We start from the raw sequence: 19,165 nt of genomic DNA, 5'->3' as shown, positions 1-19,165 counted from the left end.
CAAAAGGAAGTCCCCTCAGGTGCTCTGTAACCACTCTTGATTGTAGACATGTCAGCTCAGATGTTAGCTGTGGAAGAGACAATGTGAAAGCATGTAAGTAAAATCACACTTTGTACTTTTTAATACATGTCTCAGACCTGTATGTAACTGAACCTAGGTGCACTGATATACCAGTGTGTGACTTGGTCTGCAGTCTTTACCTGCATACTATCAGAGTGATTCCACTCTTAGAGGCCCATGACAAGTCATTCCCTTTGCCACAATAGGCTTTATTTTATTATTGTTAATTTTTAGTCCAGTATACAGAATAACAACAATGAAGGGTTACAAGTGTAAAGCTAAATGTACGAGGTCGATTTTCGTAACCAACAGTGTAAACAAGCACATATGAAGTAGAGACAAGCAACCAGGGGGATAGGACCTGGTCTTACATAAAAAAGGCAAGAGAAAGTTAAAAGAGGGAAATAACATGGTAGAAAAAAAAGGGGGGGAGCATAGTACTAGATGTTTAGCTCGAAAAATCAACCTAATAGGCAATGCCTATCATGGTGGGGGGTCGCTTTTTGCATTATTGTAAATGAGATGTAAAAACTTTCATACTGAAGCAGTGGCAACAAAGATGAATTTTTCAGCCAACAGCAGATTCACATTAGAGATGCTCGGGCTCGGTTTTCTGAAAACCGAGCCCACCTGAACTTAGGGGATCCGAGTAGGCTCGCGAGCTGGCTCAGTACTTTCGCGCATCCTCAGATCTAAATCGAGGCAAAACGTCATTGTTGCTTACCAGATCTCGCGGGTTTTGGATTCCATAAGTACCTCCTTCCCCAGGAGATCCGAGGCCATTGCTCACACAGAAACAGGGGTAGCAGTGTTCTTGTCACTCTCCAGTGCCAGTGCTCATACAGAAACAGGGGTAGCAGTGTTCTTGTCACTCTCTAGTGCCAGTGCTCATTCAGAAACAGGAGGGGTAGCAGTGTTCTTGTCACTTTACAAAAATTTACTGTAAATGACTGGAAATTAATGTTATTGAGGTTAATGATAATGTAGGAACAAAAAAAGAGCCAAATTATGTGATTTTAGAAACAAATATGGATTTTAGAAACCAAAACACACGAGGGCGGTTCTGCCAAAACCAAAACCAAAACCAAAACACAAAGTTAATCCAGATGCAAAACCAAAACACGTAGTACATGTCTAGTTCACATGCTTAGTTATGTACTTTGTGAACATACATAAAGATTCCAAGGTGACAAATATGGTTGGTCTTTTCTTCTACACAGATGAATCTTTAGGGTGTAGCCCACCCCTTTTGTGGAGCCAGTAGAATAGGTGCTATCTAACTCCTTTGGCACACTGGTGATAGACAATGCACAATCACACTACAAATTATTTCAGGACCAGCCTGCAATGAACCAGATTAATGTCCGACAGCAAATGTTCAATATTAATGCACTGTCATTGCATTCACAGGTCAAAAAAATTCTGTATGTAATATACGTGATGACTTCATATTTCGACATGGAAATTAATAGACATTTTAAGATCCAGAATTACAGTCATAAAATCTGACATAGGACAGTGATAAATGTACTTGTGAGCGGCCCTGCTCTCCACAAATGTCTGTACTTATCAGGGCTTTAATGCACTACAACACCAGAAATCAAATATTGTCCAATAGTAAGCGTCCATGTGGAAACTTTTATTGGACATGCAGGGGATGATTTGTTATGTTACATACATGTTTATAAAAAAACTATAGTGGTTTTCCCCTTGCATATATAAGTTCAGCAACTTACAATAGGGACTATGGCACGTGGTTATTGGTGCAGATCTCTAGGAGCGGGCCTGATGGCTTACCCTTACTATTGCTAATCTGTTTGCAGCTAGCAAAATGAAAGTATGAAGTATTACTTCATATTTTGATAAAATCATTTAAGTTCACGGCCCAACGTCTTCATTTTTGCAAGTCCTACACTAACATCTATACTTCAACCCATACTGAAATGCAGTTAAAATCAGTGGTCAAGTGGGCTGGTATATGGTGATATAACACGTCGCCACTTCTACTACCTTCAAAGCAAAACTATCACATTCCATTCACTTACATTTTCCATACTACCACTTCTAAATTTCTATACCGCCACTTCTAAAATTTCCATGTTGACCACTGATTAAGATCAAATGCACTCACCTCTCAGGTAAGGAGCCTGAAATGTACACTAGGGGATAGATTTACTAAGCTGCGGGTTTGAAAAAGTGGGGATGTTGCCTATAGCAACCAATCAGATTCTAACTGTCATGTTGTAGAAGGTACTAAATAAATGAAAGCTAGAATCTGATTGGTTGCTATAGGCAACATCCCCACTTTTTCAAACCCGCAGCTTGGTAAATCTAGCCCTAGGTAATTTTTGGAAAGAAAATAGAGTTGCAATAGTAAGGATAAGTGGTGACAACAAATGTTTTTTTTCTGACAACTGAAACTTAATGTTGGGTGTCTGATGGTTGGGCATGACATATGTGACCTTATGGTATGTGATCTGGGTGCAGCATATGTGACTACTTTAGCACTGAATTGTCTAGTTTGTCCTTCCCCTTAAAATGTTATATAAAGGCTGTGACCATTTTATTCTCACAATGCTGGGTTATGTTGTTACTCTTCGTTGGGTGACATGAGGTTGGTTTTGGTTTACAGGGGTGAGGTGCATACACAATATCTGATCATGCTTACTTCTGCATACACTGGGCATTTCACTAACAAAGTACATTTATCTATAAGTGCAGTAACCTGCGAAAACCAAACAGCCATTAGCTTTGATTAATCTAGTTCAATGATGCATCAAACACATTAATCTCAGTAATCAGTTAAAACAATACAAGAACATAAGATAAGATAAAAGAAAGGGACACCTATATGTAATGACATATCAACAGGCATGTTAAACAAGTGTTACAAGCTCTAAGAAGTATTCTGATAATAAAGAAAGGAGCTGGGGGCTGCATGATAAGGTTCGGAGGACCTCCTACGGCCCTAAAGCCACCTGTTGGCCATCACTGATAAGTTCAAGCACACTTGCCAACATTGTTTTCCTCCTGTTTGGCCTGGGCCTATTTCTGTAGAGAGGCCTAAACTAGCAGAACTTTTCTAATTACTATAGAAATTAAGGCAGAACAATTCCATCAGCACTACATATGACATCCTAGTGACCATACTGAAACATAGTGCAGGCCAGGTATAATATATTAACTCATACTTGCCAACCTTTGAAAAGAGAATTCCGGGAGATCCCAGGCAGGGGACATGGTTGGAGAGCGGGAGGGGGCAGGGCGCAGTCAATCACATCACTTTGGCCCCATCCCCGCAACGAAAACGTCATTTTGTCGTGAGGGGCGGAGCCAAAATGATGCGATTCACAGCGAATCGCATTATTTTACAAAGTAAATACCAGTATGCGGGATACTTGCCTGATCTCCCGGGAGTGCGCGTGTCCGGGAGACCTACCCGGATTTCGGGAGTCTCCCGGACATTCCGGGATAGTTGGCAAGTATGCATTAACTTGTCATTTTTTCAACTATTGATCTCTAAGTAATGATTTGATCTCTTTGTGTCATCTAGCAGATTTCTTCTGACTTCAGCCGCAGTATTATTGGTGTATATCACATCTGAGCAAGTAGAATAAGGAGGAATAAAACATTGTTGATAATCAGCCATTTTCTTATCCCCATGGATACTCCAGGGAGAGCCACATGCTGTAAGTGCTTACTTACTCTCAACCCATTAAATGTACCATAGGGAATCAGAGGTAGAAGGTTACAATCATATACCGTATCTATGTACACATATGGTTTTAGGAGAATCCCTAAATGTATTGCTTTATAATGCAGCGTAAAGCCTACAGGTATTCTGTGTGTTAAAGAATGCAGCAATAACACTCTTTTGCCCAAATTACTTGTATTCACATTAGTACACATGTGATGAATTAGTCTGTTTTTTTTTATTTTTGGCAAATACTGGTGTAAATTCAAGGTCACGCATATAACAAGCTGTAGTATTCTAAAGAATAAATTAAACCAACTGTCAGCAGTGTCATTGCCAACAAACTAGTCAATAAGAGTATTTTAAACATCTTTAAATACACTTGGCGTACAAGAACGGTTTATTATCAGTTTTGTCAGTGTTTGCTAAAGCATATTAAAGTTACTAAAGCCACTTTGCACAGAGACCTTGCAGAGAGATATGCTAATTTCTTCAATAAATAAAACTTTGCCAATAGAATTAAGAAAAAAGCAACTTTAGATGTGTATATTAACATCTAATTTTTGAGAGTAAATACTGTTTTTTGCCAATAAAAATAAACCTTTCTGATGAGAAACATTAGCACGTTTGCAAAAAGTACATACATCCTATGCTGCCACCTAGTGTTTATTTGCATGTACTGTATTTATACGTACAAATGAGAGCTAGACAACACCAGACAAGTGCAAACCAGTAGTGCAAGTGCCTTCTTTTGTGCAAATGCACCGAGCTTTACGGAGAAGTTCATGAATTTGAGGGCAATATTATGTGGCAGAGAGTGTGCACTTAGGGGGCTTCTGTTTATGTTGCGCTTCAGCTAATGTAATAAAAACACTGAACACACACAAAAGTGACACATGTCACTCTCATGATATATTTGAGACATAAATGAGGGTAAATCATACTTGCCAACTTTTAAGTCCTGTCCTCTACAAGTGTCTGGGAGGTTGCCTACTCTTCCTGGAGTCCAGGAGGACTCCCCGAAATTCAGGAGAGTAGCAAGTATGGGGGAAACCAAGCCGTTTTGAGCCTTAGTGAAGCAGGTATTATAAGTCTTAGGTGCACAAGCAAAATAATAAATTCAACACAGAGTATACTTGTCTACTCTCCCGGAATGTCCGGGAGACCCCTGAATTTCAGGTAGTTCTCTTAGAGTCCAGGGAGAGCAGGCCTTTCTCCTGGATCCCACCCACTTCCTAGGGAAAACTCAATGTAGTAATTCTCCGTGATTTTGACCCTGCCTTGTGGAGCTAACTGACCTAAGCATATAGTCACTGAATCCTATTTTAAATGAAGAAAGGGTAATTTGTGTACATACACTGGTGTAGACTCATTTCTTTATTCAAGTCTATCAGTCCTCCTCCTAACTCCCTTGTCCTGGCTCTCTCCCCCAGTTAGTACCACCCTATTTGTGTCTCCCCCTTTCCTTTAGGATGTAAGCTCTCAGGAACAGGGCCCTTTTTTCCTTGTGTGCTCCTTCTACTATTCCATCACCCTCTGTCCTCTTGGCCTGCTTCCCTAGCGCTGTTTTCTTAAGCTTTGGCCTACTTCTCGCTGATTTCTACCATTACTTTCACTCATTGTCCCAGAAATAATTTGATTTACATTACCATGTTACCTGTGTCTGTGTGTTTGTGTGTGTGTGTGTGGGTATATATTTATATATTTTTGTTCTTCATATTTTGTTCTTTATGTATCATGTTGTGTCATGGGTCACTGTTTTCTGTATATGTCATGTACGGCACTGCGGACCCTTTGTGGCGCCTTATAATTAATTAAAGATAATATTAATAATAACCCAGTGGTGTACCTATTATGAGACAACCTGAGGCAACTGTCCAAGGAATTTTTTATGACCATTTTCATAACTGTGGTCCGTAATAGTGTAACATCTGCAGGGAATGACAGACGCACACAGATGTCCTAACAAAAGAAAGTTGTCTGGTGCTCACAAACAAACAATATAGAAATCACTATGTGTGTTAGGAACCCCTCCAGCCGGCACAACACAACCTGGAGTCTACTCTGCCAGTCAGGTGTTCACTGGAGCCCCTGATGGTGGGGACAGACTGGGCTGCAGACTGACAGAGGGTCGTGAAGTGTGTACCGGCTGGGGAGAACCCAGGCAAGAAGAGTCAGGTCCACGCAGAGGTCAAAGGTCGGCAGCAGGTAACAGTAATGATGAACAAGCTGAGGTCAGAGGTCACAGGCAAAGTAGCAGAACGGGTAAACAAGCCAAGGATCAGGGTCACAGGAAACACAAGCGAAGTCCAATACGAAGCCAAGGGTCATACACGGGAAGTCAAACGTAGATACAGGATACAGGAACTGGAACAAGCAGGTCAGCAGACTGGAGCACAGAAGCTATAACCGGCAATGAGGCAGCAGACCTCATTGCCTTAAATACAGACACAGACCAATCAGCAGTTGAACACACTCCTGCAGGCTAATTTACTAGTATCCAGCAGAGCCAATCAGGGCTTGCCCCTGACCTACACAGTTGCAGGCTAATGCCTGTTAATAAGCCTAATCAGCCCACAGGCTGCCTGCTATGCGCATGCGCCCGGCTACCAGCACCGCCGGGACGCAGCGCTAGTGTACTAGCGTCTGGCCGTTGCCCTGGTAACGGCCGGACAGGAAGAGGAAATGACGTCCCGGTCGTCAAGGTGACGGCCGGGACGCTGGGGCGCATGAGAAGCGAGCCGCGGCGGCTGTGAGTACCGCCGCGGCTCGTGACAGTACCCCCCCCTTGAGGAGGGGTCAAGGGACCCCGACACCCAGGTTTTCTTGGAAATTTCCTGAAGAATTCCTTCAATTGTTTGGGAGCATGGAGTTGTCTCCGCGGAACCCAAGAGCGTTCTTCTAACCCGCGGTTCCTCCACTGTACCAAAAAGTGCACCTGTCCATGCACTTTTTTGGAATCCAAGATTTTCTGAACACTGTACCTCTGTGGCTTGCCTGAAGACTGGGCTTGAGCTGGATAAAGAACTGGTTTTAACAGAGAACAATGAAATGTGTTTGGAATTCTTAACGAGCCCGGAATTTTTAACCTAAATGCAACAGAGTTCACCTGCTTGATGATGGGAAACGGCCCGATGAATTTAGGGCCCAACTTCTTGCAAGGTTGCTTCAGCCTGATATTTTTTGTAGACAGCCAGACTTTCTGGCCAACCTTAAGAGAGCAGGGGGTACGGTGTCGGTCCGAAAATTTTTTTGCAACAAGTGAGGCTTGTTTTAAAGATGAATGTACTTTCTTCCAGACAACTCTGAGATCCCTGGCAGTGGAACGGATCTCCTGAATACCAACGGACTGGAGTGAATACAAAGAGTTAGATCTGGGGTGGAAACCATAATTGCAAAAGAACAGAGAGGTTTTCGTGGATGAGTGACAGGAGTTGTTACAGGCAAATTCTGCCCAGGGCAACAAGGAGGACCAGTTGTCATGGAACTCCGATATGTAGCATCGCAAGAACTTCTCCAAGGACTGGTTAACCCTTTCAGTCTGCCCATTTGACTGAGGGTGGTATGCAGATGATAAACTGACCTTGATTCCCAGGAGGGTACAGAATGATCTCCAGAACTGCGCTATGAACTGGGAACCCCGATCGGAGACGATGTCTGTAGGGAGTCCATGGAGGCGGAAAATGTGTTGAATGAACAAGACTGCCAAATCTCGAGCAGTAGGAAGCCTTGTGAGTGGAATGAAATGCGATATCTTGCTGAACCGGTCTACCACGACCCAAATGGTATTGTGTCCCGCAGAGGGTGGCAGATCGACTATAAAGTCCATGGACAGATGTGTCCAAGGTTTACCAGGGGCGGCCAACGGAACTAGCTGACCTACCGGGCGAGTCCTGGGAACTTTGTTCCTGGCACAAACTTCACAGGACCGGACGTGACTCTTGACGTCAGCAGACAGAGACGGCCACCATACAGTACGGGAAAGGATTTCCAGTGTTTTGTAGACTCCAGGATGCCCAGCAGTGCGACTGTTGTGTGCCTCAGCAAGGACTGTCTTCCTTAGATGAACTGGGACAAACAAACATCCTGCCGGAGTGTTATCAGGAGCCAATCTCTGGAACCTTTGTAAGGTACAGCTCAAATCTTGAGTTAATCCGGCATGAATCATAGACACAGGAACAATAGGCTCTGGGCAGGTGACCGGAGCATGATGTGCCTGGAAACTTCTAGACAGGGCGTCCGCTGAACATTTTTGGAACCAGGACGATAGGTGATAATAAAGTTGAACCGAGTGAAGAACAGCGACCACCGAGCCTGTCGGGGGTTCAGACGTTTGGCTGACTGTATATACTGTAAGTTCTTATGATCCGTTATAACGGAGATCTGGTGTGCAGCGCCTTCCAACCAGTGTCGCCATTCCTCAAAGGCCCATTTAATTGCCAGCAATTCTCGGTTTCCCACGTCATAGTTGGTTTCCGCTGATGAGAACTGACGGGAAAAAAAGGCACATGGATGTAAGCGGTGGGTCTGGGGGTCTTTTTGTGACAAGACGGCCCCAGCCCCGACGTCAGACGCATCTACCTCAAGAACAAACGGTACCCTAGGATCCGGATGTCTGAGAACCTGAGCAGACACAAAAGCTTTCTTCAGGGTTTTGAATGCATTTATTGCCTGTTGTGACCAAACAGTTGGATCACCTCCTTTGCGGGTCAAGGTGACGATAGGAGCCACGATATCAGCAAAGCCGCCAATAAACCTCCTGTAGTAATTGGCGAATCCCAGGAATCTCTGAACCGCCTTGAGGTTATTCGGTTGTATCCAATCCAGAATTGCTTGGACCTTGGTTGGGTCCATGGAGAAACCTTCTGAGGAGATTAGATAACCGAGGAAGGATACCTTCTGGACCTCGAACTCGCATTTCTCGAGTTTAGCGTAGAGGTGATGTTCCCGTAATTTCTGTAGGATTTGTCTGACATGACCCTGGTGCACAGACAACGATTTTGAATATATGAGGATGTCATCTAAGTAAACAACAACAAAGTGTCCCAGGAACTCACGTAACACCTCATTAATCAAATCCTGAAATACGGCAGGAGCATTACTAAGGCCAAACGGCATGACCAGGTATTCGTAATGGCCCGAGAGCGTGTTGAAAGCCGTCTTCCACTCATCACCTGCTCTAATACGTATGAGATTATAGGCCCCACGAAGATCAATTTTTGTGAAGATAGTGGCTCCTCTTAATTGATCAAAAAGAACGGAGATGAGGGGAAGGGGGTAGGTGTTCTTAACCGTAATAAGGTTCAGCCCTCGATAATCGATACAGGGTCTGAGTCCACCGTCCTTCTTGGGTACAAAGAAACACCCTGTTCCTACTGGGGACTTGGATGGCCTGATGAAGCCCTTCTCCAAGTTTTCGTCAATATACTCCTGCATGGATTTGGTCTCTGGACCGGAGAGAGGATACAAGCGTCCCTTGGGTAATTTAGAGCCCGGAATGAGCTCAATGGCACAGTCGAAATTGCGGTGCGGTGGTAGTGTGTCAGCAGCCTTTTTGGAGAAAACATCCCAGTAGTCATGATACTGAGAAGGGAGCTGCTCCGGAATAGACTGAATAATACGTAGAGGTAGTGTCAAGCAAGACTGTGTACAATGGGGGCTCCACTGGACAATTTCTCCTTTTGCCCAATCCATGACGGGGTTATGGCGGGATAGCCAAGGGTGGCCCAGAATTAAAGGAACCGATGGACATTCGATAAGACGTAAGACTATGGATTCCGAATGGAGAGCGCCAATGTTCAACTGTAGTGGTGGGGTCTCCCAAGTAATCTTGCCGCCTGGCAACGGACTACCATCTAAGCCACATACCGTAATGGCAGATTGGAGTTTAATCCGCGGAATCCCAGCAGAGCGGGCAAACTCGATGTCAAGGAAGTTGCCAGCAGCTCCACTGTCAATGAAGGCTAATAGTTTCGTAGAACGAGCACTGAACGTGAGCTGTGCAGGGACCAATAGTGCATTTTTCGGGGAAACGATCTGCAAACCTAAGTGAATTTTCTCCTCGTTCCCAAGGCATGCACGTCCCGACTTGTTTGGGCAAGAACGAGAGAAATGGCCCCTTGTGCCACAATACAAACATAAGCCTTGTGTCCGTCTCCTGTCTCTTTCTTCAGAGGAAAGACGATATGCTCCCAATTGCCTTGGTTCCTCACCAACCTGGGAGATAGGAACGAAGGTGGATGGAGGTGATGCTGTTTCCTTTTCAGTTTTCCGCTCCTTATATCTCCTGTCAATTTTAATGGAGAGGTGCATCAGATCCTCCAGAGAGCTAGGAGACGGGTATTGCACCAAAGAATCTTTAATCTGTTCGGATAGGCCGACACGAAACTGACTACGTAAGACAGGGTCGTTCCATCCACTATCAGGTGACCATCTACGGAATTCAGCGCAATATTCTTCTGCCGACCGTCGGCCTTGTTTCAAAGACCGTAGATGAGCTTCCGCGGAGGCCACTCGATCCGGGTCATCATACAGTAGACCTAATGCCTCAAAGAAGGAGTCTACGGACTGCATGGCAGGACTGGTCTGTGGCAAAGAAAACGCCCAGGACTGGGGGTCACCCTGTAGAAGGGAAATAGTAATCCCAACTCTTTGCTGCTCTGAACCGGAGGAGCGGGGTCTCGTCCGAAAATAGAGCTTGCAGCTCTCCCTGAAGTTCCGAAACAGGGTTCTATTTCCGGAGAACCGATCCGGTAAATTCATTTTGGGCTCACAGATGGGATCGAGAGTAGGTTGTGAAGCTTTTGTGGCTTCTTCTTGAACAGACATACGCTCAGCCAATCCCTGCATCCTCTGATACAAGGACTCAACATGGCCTGCTAGGGTTTGTGTCGGAGACGGTGTAGATCCACTTGCATCCATTCTAACCTTGTCTCCGTGAGTGGGCCGGTTATAATGTTAGGAACCCCTCCAGCCGGCACAACACAACCCGGAGTCTACTCTGCCAGTCAGGTGTTCACTGGAGCCCCTGATGGTGGGGACAGACTGGGCTGCAGACTGACAGAGGGTCGTGAAGTGTGTACCGGCTGGGGAGAACCCAGGCAAGAAGAGTCAGGTCCACGCAGAGGTCAAAGGCCGGCAGCAGGTAACAGTAATGATGAACAAGCTGAGGTCAGAGGTCACAGGCAAAGTAGCAGAACAGGTAAACAAGCCAAGGATCAGGGTCACAGGAAACACAAGCGAAGTCCAATACGAAGCCAAGGGTCATACACGGGAAGTCAAACGTAGATACAGGATACAGGAACTGGAACAAGCAGGTCAGCAGACTGGAGCACAGAAGCTATAACCGGCAATGAGGCAGCAGACCTCATTGCCTTAAATACAGACACAGACCAATCAGCAGTTGAACACACTCCTGCAGGCTAATTTACTAGTATCCAGCAGGGCCAATCAGGGCTTGCCCCTGACCTACACAGTTGCAGGCTAATGCCTGTTAATAAGCCTAATCAGCCCACAGGCTGCCGGCTATGCGCATGCGCCCGGCTACCAGCACCGCCGGGACGCAGCGCTAGTGTACTAGCGTCTGGCTGTTGCCCTGGTAACGGCCGGACAGGAAGAGGAAATGACGTCCCGGTCGTCAAGGTGACGGCCAGGACGCTGGGGCGCATGAGAAGCGAGCCGCGGCGGCTGTGAGTACCGCCGCGGCTCGTGACAATGTGTCAGAAAAATATACACAAAGGAGAATTTTGTGCACAATATAGTTATATGCAGCACCTGGGGGGAGTGGGCAACTCCCAGAAAAACAAACTAGAGAATAGTGAAAGAGAAAAAGGTGCGCTTCTTTAATTTAATAAAATGTGTACAAGTGAATAAGATCATTTGAGACGGCAGTCAGGGACAATTGAGATAAATATGCATGTGCAAACAAAAATTGTCAACTCAAATGATTTTATTCACTTGTACACAGATGTCCTACCTTGTTCATGATTTGTCCATCCACTGTCTACATGAACCCACCAACATTGCTTACCACAACTCCATGGTCTAGGAAGGAAATCTGATAGATTACTGGAAGGCAGTGATATAGTTGGAAGGAGAGGGATTGTATGAGATGACAGACAGGAGCAGAGACTCTTCACTTTACCGAATGGTTCAATTGTAGCGCCTGTGGGGAACAGGACAGACACACACAGATAACTTACCTTACAAATGATGGTCACCTCCTGTCCGTGCCTACCATTAAAGGACTGTCCGAGACCACGGTAATGAGCAGAGACACTCAAGTCAATCTCGCTTGCCGCCACCTTGTTTTACTCTTGCCAAGGGCACGGGACTACGAGTACTTGAGACCAAAAACAGTCCCTCCTCAAGTACTCCACTCACCTCTCGGTAAGTGCCTAACCAGAAGAAGGAATAGAGCGTTATACTCACCGGGCACTCCAACTTCCGGTCCCTGCTCTCCTGCTCCCCTCCGTCACCTGTGGAAGACAGACACAACACAGCCTCCCTCCAATCTACCAGTGAGGCTAGTATGTACAACCCACACAACTGACACTAACAACAGGTGGCCCAACCCTAAAACAAACTAACTAATGATCAAGAACTCAACTTTACTCGTAACTGGGTGTAATGTACTCCCTAAGCCTCCTCCCTCTACCTACGGGGAACACCAGCCGGTGTTCACGTTTTACTCCGGAGGGCTGTTCCTAAAACCATCACCCAGGTCATACCGAGAAGAGTATCTTCTCACTATGGGGTCACTCACAGATTCCCAAGGACCAGTCGCACATGGCACGACTGAGGCTCACTGGAGCAGCGCACCACCGGAGTGTCAGCTTCCGCACGAAACCGCCAGTCGTCACTACCGGAACTCGAAAAGGCCAGCTTCACCCAAGCAGAACACCGCCCCAGTCCGGACCCGCCAGGACCCTACCAGAACTTAGGACTGGAACACCAAATTGGAACCACGAGACTGAGTGCTGGAATTCAAAAGGGCTGTGCTGCACTGCCAGTGAGGTGCCCAATCTCTGGAAACCAGTATAATCCCAGGGATCTACGGGACGGGAAGATGGGAAGTGTGTTCTTCCCTAACTGTGTGTGTGTGCTCCTAACTACCACTTGTCCCCACAAACACAGGTTATTGCAGGAAAACTGTAAGGAACAAGAGCCTACCTTTGATGGGGGCCTGATGTCTTGCACCTGTAAAGAAACACACACAGCACAACCAAAATACAAAGCACAATACAGTATTCGCTACACAGGTGGAATAAGACTCTGCTACGATATCTGGCAGGCTGACCACGTAATACACACACCTGCTATCTAACCAGATGGTTTAGTAGAGCACTAACAGGAGCCTTCTGCTCTACTGTTACCTAGGACTCTCACCTAGCTTACTCACCACACATTGGGACTGCACCCTTTCTACTCAGGGCTCTCATGCCCGCTACCTACCATGAGCCTTATGCCCTACACCATGGGCTCTGAGCCCACTAACTAGGGCCTTGTGCCCTTCTAACTATGGGCTTTATGCCCCTACATAGGGCCTTGTGCCCTGTTGCACTATGGGCTTTATGCCCCCTGACTAGGCCTTGAGGCCTACCTATGGTCTCTAGTCCCCTGACTAGGGCCTTGTGCCCTTTGCTGGCAATGGGTTTTAAGCCCTCTAACTACCTATATGGGCCCTATGCCCAATTTACCCTAGGCCTTGTGCCCCTAACTGTTGCCTTGGGCCTAGTGCCCGACTGTGCCCACCAGCCTTGTGCCCAACCTTATTGTTGAGTATACTTACCTGCTCTGCGCAGGATACTCAGTTTGACTCACCGTTGCCTCTTCTCCTCTTTGGCGCAGGACTTCCGACGATTCTCTGGGCGGGGGCGCTCTTAGCCCTTAGAAGGGCTCCCCGTCGACGTCTACGGCGTTCTTTTGTGTTCTTCTTGGCTGGGGCGCTCTTAGCCCTTATAAGGGCTCCCCGCCAATGTCTCCGCTGTTCTCTTCATGTGGCAGGGTAGCTCCTTGCCCGGACAAGGGCACCCTGCCACCTCCGCCGGCGTTTCTCTCTTGATCCGGCACTCCGGACGTCCCACGACGTCCTCCTCTCTCTCCACCGATGAACTTCTGCCAAGATGGCGCCGCCCTGCAGCTTAGATAACCGCTGGCGCGACGTCATCACTCTACGCCACCGCGAGCACTCATTCGCTCGTCGCGGCGCCAATAATTTAAACGGCCGGAGGTGAGCCAGGATTGGCTCACTGATCCGGCCGCCGATTGGCCAGCAGGGGGAGGTGAGGCCTGATTGGCTCATCCTGCCTCTGCTGACAGGACCTGCGGAAGAAGAGGAATACTCACCATCGCTGGATCGCAGGAACGGTAAGTTGATTTCCTCTTCTTTCTTCACCCTCTTCACTGGCACAGCAGCGGGATGATTCTTCGCCCTCTTTATGAGCACAGCAGCCAGATCCGCGGGACACATCTCCACACAATCACACAGAAGAGTTACTGTAGCACAAACTGCTGAAAAAGTTAATGCTATGATAGAAAGGTGTCAGAACACACAGTGCATCACCGTTTGCTGTGTATGGGGCTGCGCAGTATGCATTTTGCTGTGCAGTGTATATTGTAACTGGGCCTGCTGGGGTAGACAGTAAACATATGCTGAGTGAGTACTGTATGTGTAGATCTTACCACCAGTCAGCATTGGAGAGAGACTTTACCACTCTTAGAGACAGTGAGATATGAGCAGGGCCAGATTATGAGTTGTGAGGGCCCCTGCTACTAAAATTTGACTGTGCCTCAATTTTAATCAAGGCGTATGTATGTGTGCACATAGTGGGGGTTTAATTCCATCTCAGGTAGGCTCAGCAAGCTTTAGTGGCATTAACAGTCAGCTAATCCACAGGTAAAGGTTACATAATCAATACATCTGACTCACACTCCCATACACTCATATATTTCTCATACTCACTGACTCACACTCTATTCCTCCATGGCTCAGGTAGTGTAGGTAGGGAGCAGTGTGCTCTGATTGGCTGTGGGATGTCAATTCTGATCAGGAAACTCCTCAGTATTACAGTACTACAGAACGACATAAGCCAATACCACATTACATCTACCCCACTGCACAGCATCAATAGCATCCATAATACGGCCCTGGTGATGAGAAGGACATCAGATGCTGCAGTCAGAGTTTCAAGACTCAGTTGGCAAGCTGCCACAGCCTAGTGAAGGAAGGTGGCAGATTGTTAGTGGAAGCTGTAAGACTATTAGACATACTTGCCCACTTTCTTCAGCTCCCTTCCGGGAGCCAGCCAGTGGAGGGGGGCGTGAGGGGGGCGGGACGGCCAAAATGATGTCATTTTGACCACGCCTCCTGTGACGTCATTTGACAGTGGGGGCGGGGCCAAATGCCGCAATTCACTGGGAATTGCAGCATTTAGGATCTAATTCTGCCCACTCCAGTGGTGGGCAGAAATCGGGAGATTGCCACACTTGCCCGGGAGTCCGGGAGACTCTCGCAAAATGCGGGAGTCTCCCGGACATTCCGAGAGAGTTGGCAAGTATGCTATTAGAGCTGATTGCAAGATCATCAGAGGGGCTGAAATAGTTACAGAATAGCTTATCAGGGATCCTGCTTAACCTACAGAAGAAGCATAAGGAACCCAGGTCTCATTCAGGAGGAGATTAAGCAAGACATCAGCACAGGGAATAGAGAAAGTAAGACACCAATACAAAGAGAGGAAACGAGTCCAAACACCCACAGAGTTCTAAGAAGAGTCCAGGAAATAAATGTATCAAGCTGCGATTTGGTGTTTTCAGTGATTTTGACGTGTTGCAGTCCTTAAGTTTTGCCACTCTAGCAATACAAGTCGCCATGTTAATGAAGCTACAATTTTGCAAACTCGTCTGAGATTGATGTGAAAATCACCAGAATCAACTCGCTACTTTCTATAGGCGAGATTAGCAAGCACATCACTGATTTATGTTTATCTTACGAAGACAAATTATTTTGCAAATTAATTAGTTGTGCAAATTTCTGTAATGCCGCACGGTGGCTAAGTGGTTAGCACTTCGGCCTCACAGCGCTGGGGTCATGAGTTCAATTCCCGACCATGGCCTTATCTGTGTGGAGTTTGTATGTTCTCCCCGTGTTTGCGTGGGTTTCCTCCGGGTGCTCCGGTTTCCTCCCTTACTCCAAAAACATACTGGTAGGTTAATTGGCTGCTATCAAAATTGACCCTAGTCTCTCTCTGTCTCTTTGTCTGTGTGTGTGTGTTAGGGAATTTAGACTGTAAGCTTCAATGGGGCAGGGACTGATGTGAATGAGTTCTCTGTACAGCTCTGCGGAATCAGTGGCGCTATATAAATAAAGTGTGATGATGATGATGAGGTTTTTTTATTTTGATTATATTGGATTACTATCTAATTACCAGTGGGGCAATATTTTTTTTCTCATGACGTGGCAACACTTAATATTTCTGGATGAGGACCCCATTTAAACCACATACTTGTGACAATACAATACGCTGTTTTGTATAGGCATGGTTAGCAAACACATCAGCCATTGGTCTGTGCAGGCTAATGAGGACTATAAAAAGGGACCCAAATGGCCATTAATCTGAGGGTGGTTGAAAATGTAGTTGATAGGAATTTTGTTGTTGGGTGTTTTGCACAAGCATCATCTTTTTGATTCAGCGCAAACTGGGACAGAGGAACATCCCCAGCACCAGGCTCCTCTTAGGCTGTGCAGGCCACGTGTTTTTTTTCTGCTGTTTGGTGTTTTTATGTGGTGCTGCAATCATGTACATGTATTTATGTTTCATTGTAGGCTATTCAGGATATGGGTGTTAATCCTGGTTTACACGACCTGTGTCATAGAGGGGTGATAAAACTTAAATTTGGACTTTTGAAGTCCACATTCAGGTGCCTTGATACATCTGGCGGTGTGCTTCTCTATGCACCAGGTAAGGTGGCTGATCTAGTGTTGTGCTGTCTGCTGCATAATTAGCCCCTAAACTGAAGTGTACCCCTAACACCAGCAGTAGACAGTGACGAAGCAGGTGAGCTCATTCCATCAGCTGATGTGTATAATACACAGAGGGGGAGACAGGTCAGAGAAAGGATCTTCCAGACTTATTTTTCTGCTGAGCATGGTTTAAGTAAGTGTGATTGTTTTGTGATTACCAGTAGCCTTGTCTTTTTACTTTTACCTATTCTTGTAGAACCAACATCATTATCAGCCTCATATGCACAGGACTATTTTTGATAAACCAATAACCTCCTTTTAAGGGTATGTGTATGTTTTTTGAAATAACCATTTAAACATCATTGGAAGATAAAAACAATATCATAGGTTTGCCCAGATTACTCAGGTAAACATCTTAAGGACAATCAACTTTGTTAATACCACTGTGCATAAAGAAATTATTAATTTTCTAAATAAATTAAAAACAAAAAAAAAATCCCAGTCTGCACAATGTCATTTGTCTGTTTTGCAGAAAGAAAAAAAAGGCAGTTTGCTATAAAGGTGCAAGAAAAGACATTAAAGTGTTTATTTATTTTTTCTTGGCTGCAGGCTCAGGAGACTTCACCTGGATGGTGGATGCCGTCTGCCACCCCTGATCCTCCCACTGGTACGCAATGGAGTACTGGGTAATGAGGTGGTTGGGGTAGTGCTCTGGCTGCTACCACCGGACGATGGAGGCACCGATAGCCGTGCCATTATTTGGCCACAAAAAGACATTAAATTGGAGGATGATTCTCAGACTGCCCCAGGATGATTGTTGATACCAGTGTTCATTTGCACCAAAGAGTTGTCAGTACTTTCCATTAACGTACACAATCGCATTTGTTTGTCCTGAATGTTTCGCGAATAGAGAAACCCACTGGTAAGCTGCCTTTGAAACCCCATCAGAGAGTCCTGCTGGAAGACAACAAAATTAGCCTGCATCTCACCGAACTGCTGTGTGGCTTGTGCCAAATTAGGGACAGATGGCTGTTGTCCTTGGCTTGGTGGGGGATTTGCAGGAGAGGCTGGTGGTACAGAATCAGCACGTTGTGGCACTTCAGTGACATCCGGCACAGTTTCCAGTGTGATATAAACGTCACTGTGGATGTTTGGTGCCTCAATAGGTTCTGTGTCTGCAATTTTGTCACTTGATCCATGCGCTTATGATGTTCCTTTAAAAGTATTTAAAAAAAAAATAAAATAATAGTCATTAACAAGAGAAATTTATTTAACAGATTTTACTTAAACCTGAAAATTAAAAAAAACAGTGGTTACACATTATACTAAATAGGTGCATTTACCTTCCAAGGAGTCATCATTCTCCGTACTGATGTCTGATGCTGGTGGCTGTGTTTGAGAGGACCATATGAGTTAGAAAATTGGACATGTCTCAAATTATTATGTTTGGAAGGTTTATAAAAACAAAACAAAAATAAAAAAAACAAGAAATGTCATTAGTACATTAGATAACTAAATTCAGACAAAGGATTTCAATGTTCCAAAAAATCAAACACTTACATGCTGCAGGATTACTGTTTGACCATAAAGAATAGACTTGGACACCATTATATATTACTCACCAGCCTTAGGTTGGGACAAAGGTCTGTTGGTGTCCCGCACTTTTTTTTCCTTGAGGAGCTCAACTGGGATGAGCTGCTTGAACTCCTCCTCATATGACGTGTAGGTCATCACCAGAGCGGGCCCACTACCAGTCCCTGCAGCTGCTCTTCCCTCCTCTGCCATCTTTTCACTCACTTTGAGCTTGATGTCAAAGATGCGTGTGCCACAGTTTTCAATTGTACACTTAATGGGGCCCACCACATTCACTGCATCACACAATTGTGACCACAGCTGCTTCTTGCAAACGTGGTCTTGGCAGCCAGGCTCCCCAAAATCCGCTCATACATGGGCACTCAATTGTGTGTTAGTGCACAATTTTCAGCAAAACTGAAGCGCACATTGCACCCAGACTTTGTCTTGCCAACAGAAGGGCCTGTCTCTTCCTCCTCCTCACCTCCTAGCTCCTCTCTCTCCTCCCTACTGTGCTAAGCCTCCCCACCATGCTGACAGACAAAGAACACACAGGGAGAAGACCAAACAGCAAACAAATAGACTCACAAGCCAAGGACAGGGGAAATAGAGAAAACAGCAAAAAACAACACTCACCAAAAACAAAATATTAATAAACACACAGACAATAAGACAAACAAGGGAAGCTAAAACAAATAAGACACAAAAAAACAAATCTCACTTTCCACACTTCTTAACATAAATTCAACTATCTCCTGTCACATTCTCAGGGGCAAGCTGGCAAGTTTCAGCCCGGGAGGTGCACAGGCGGCCACATCACATGACACGCAATGCGGCCGCGTCATCAATGACGCGGCCGCATCGAGTGTCATGATGCA

Source organism: Mixophyes fleayi, chromosome 4, assembly GCF_038048845.1.
Source record: "Mixophyes fleayi isolate aMixFle1 chromosome 4, aMixFle1.hap1, whole genome shotgun sequence".
NCBI lineage: Eukaryota > Metazoa > Chordata > Amphibia > Anura > Limnodynastidae > Mixophyes > Mixophyes fleayi.
The sequence above is the reverse complement of the archived record's forward strand: the minus strand, read 5'-3'. Positions refer to the sequence as shown.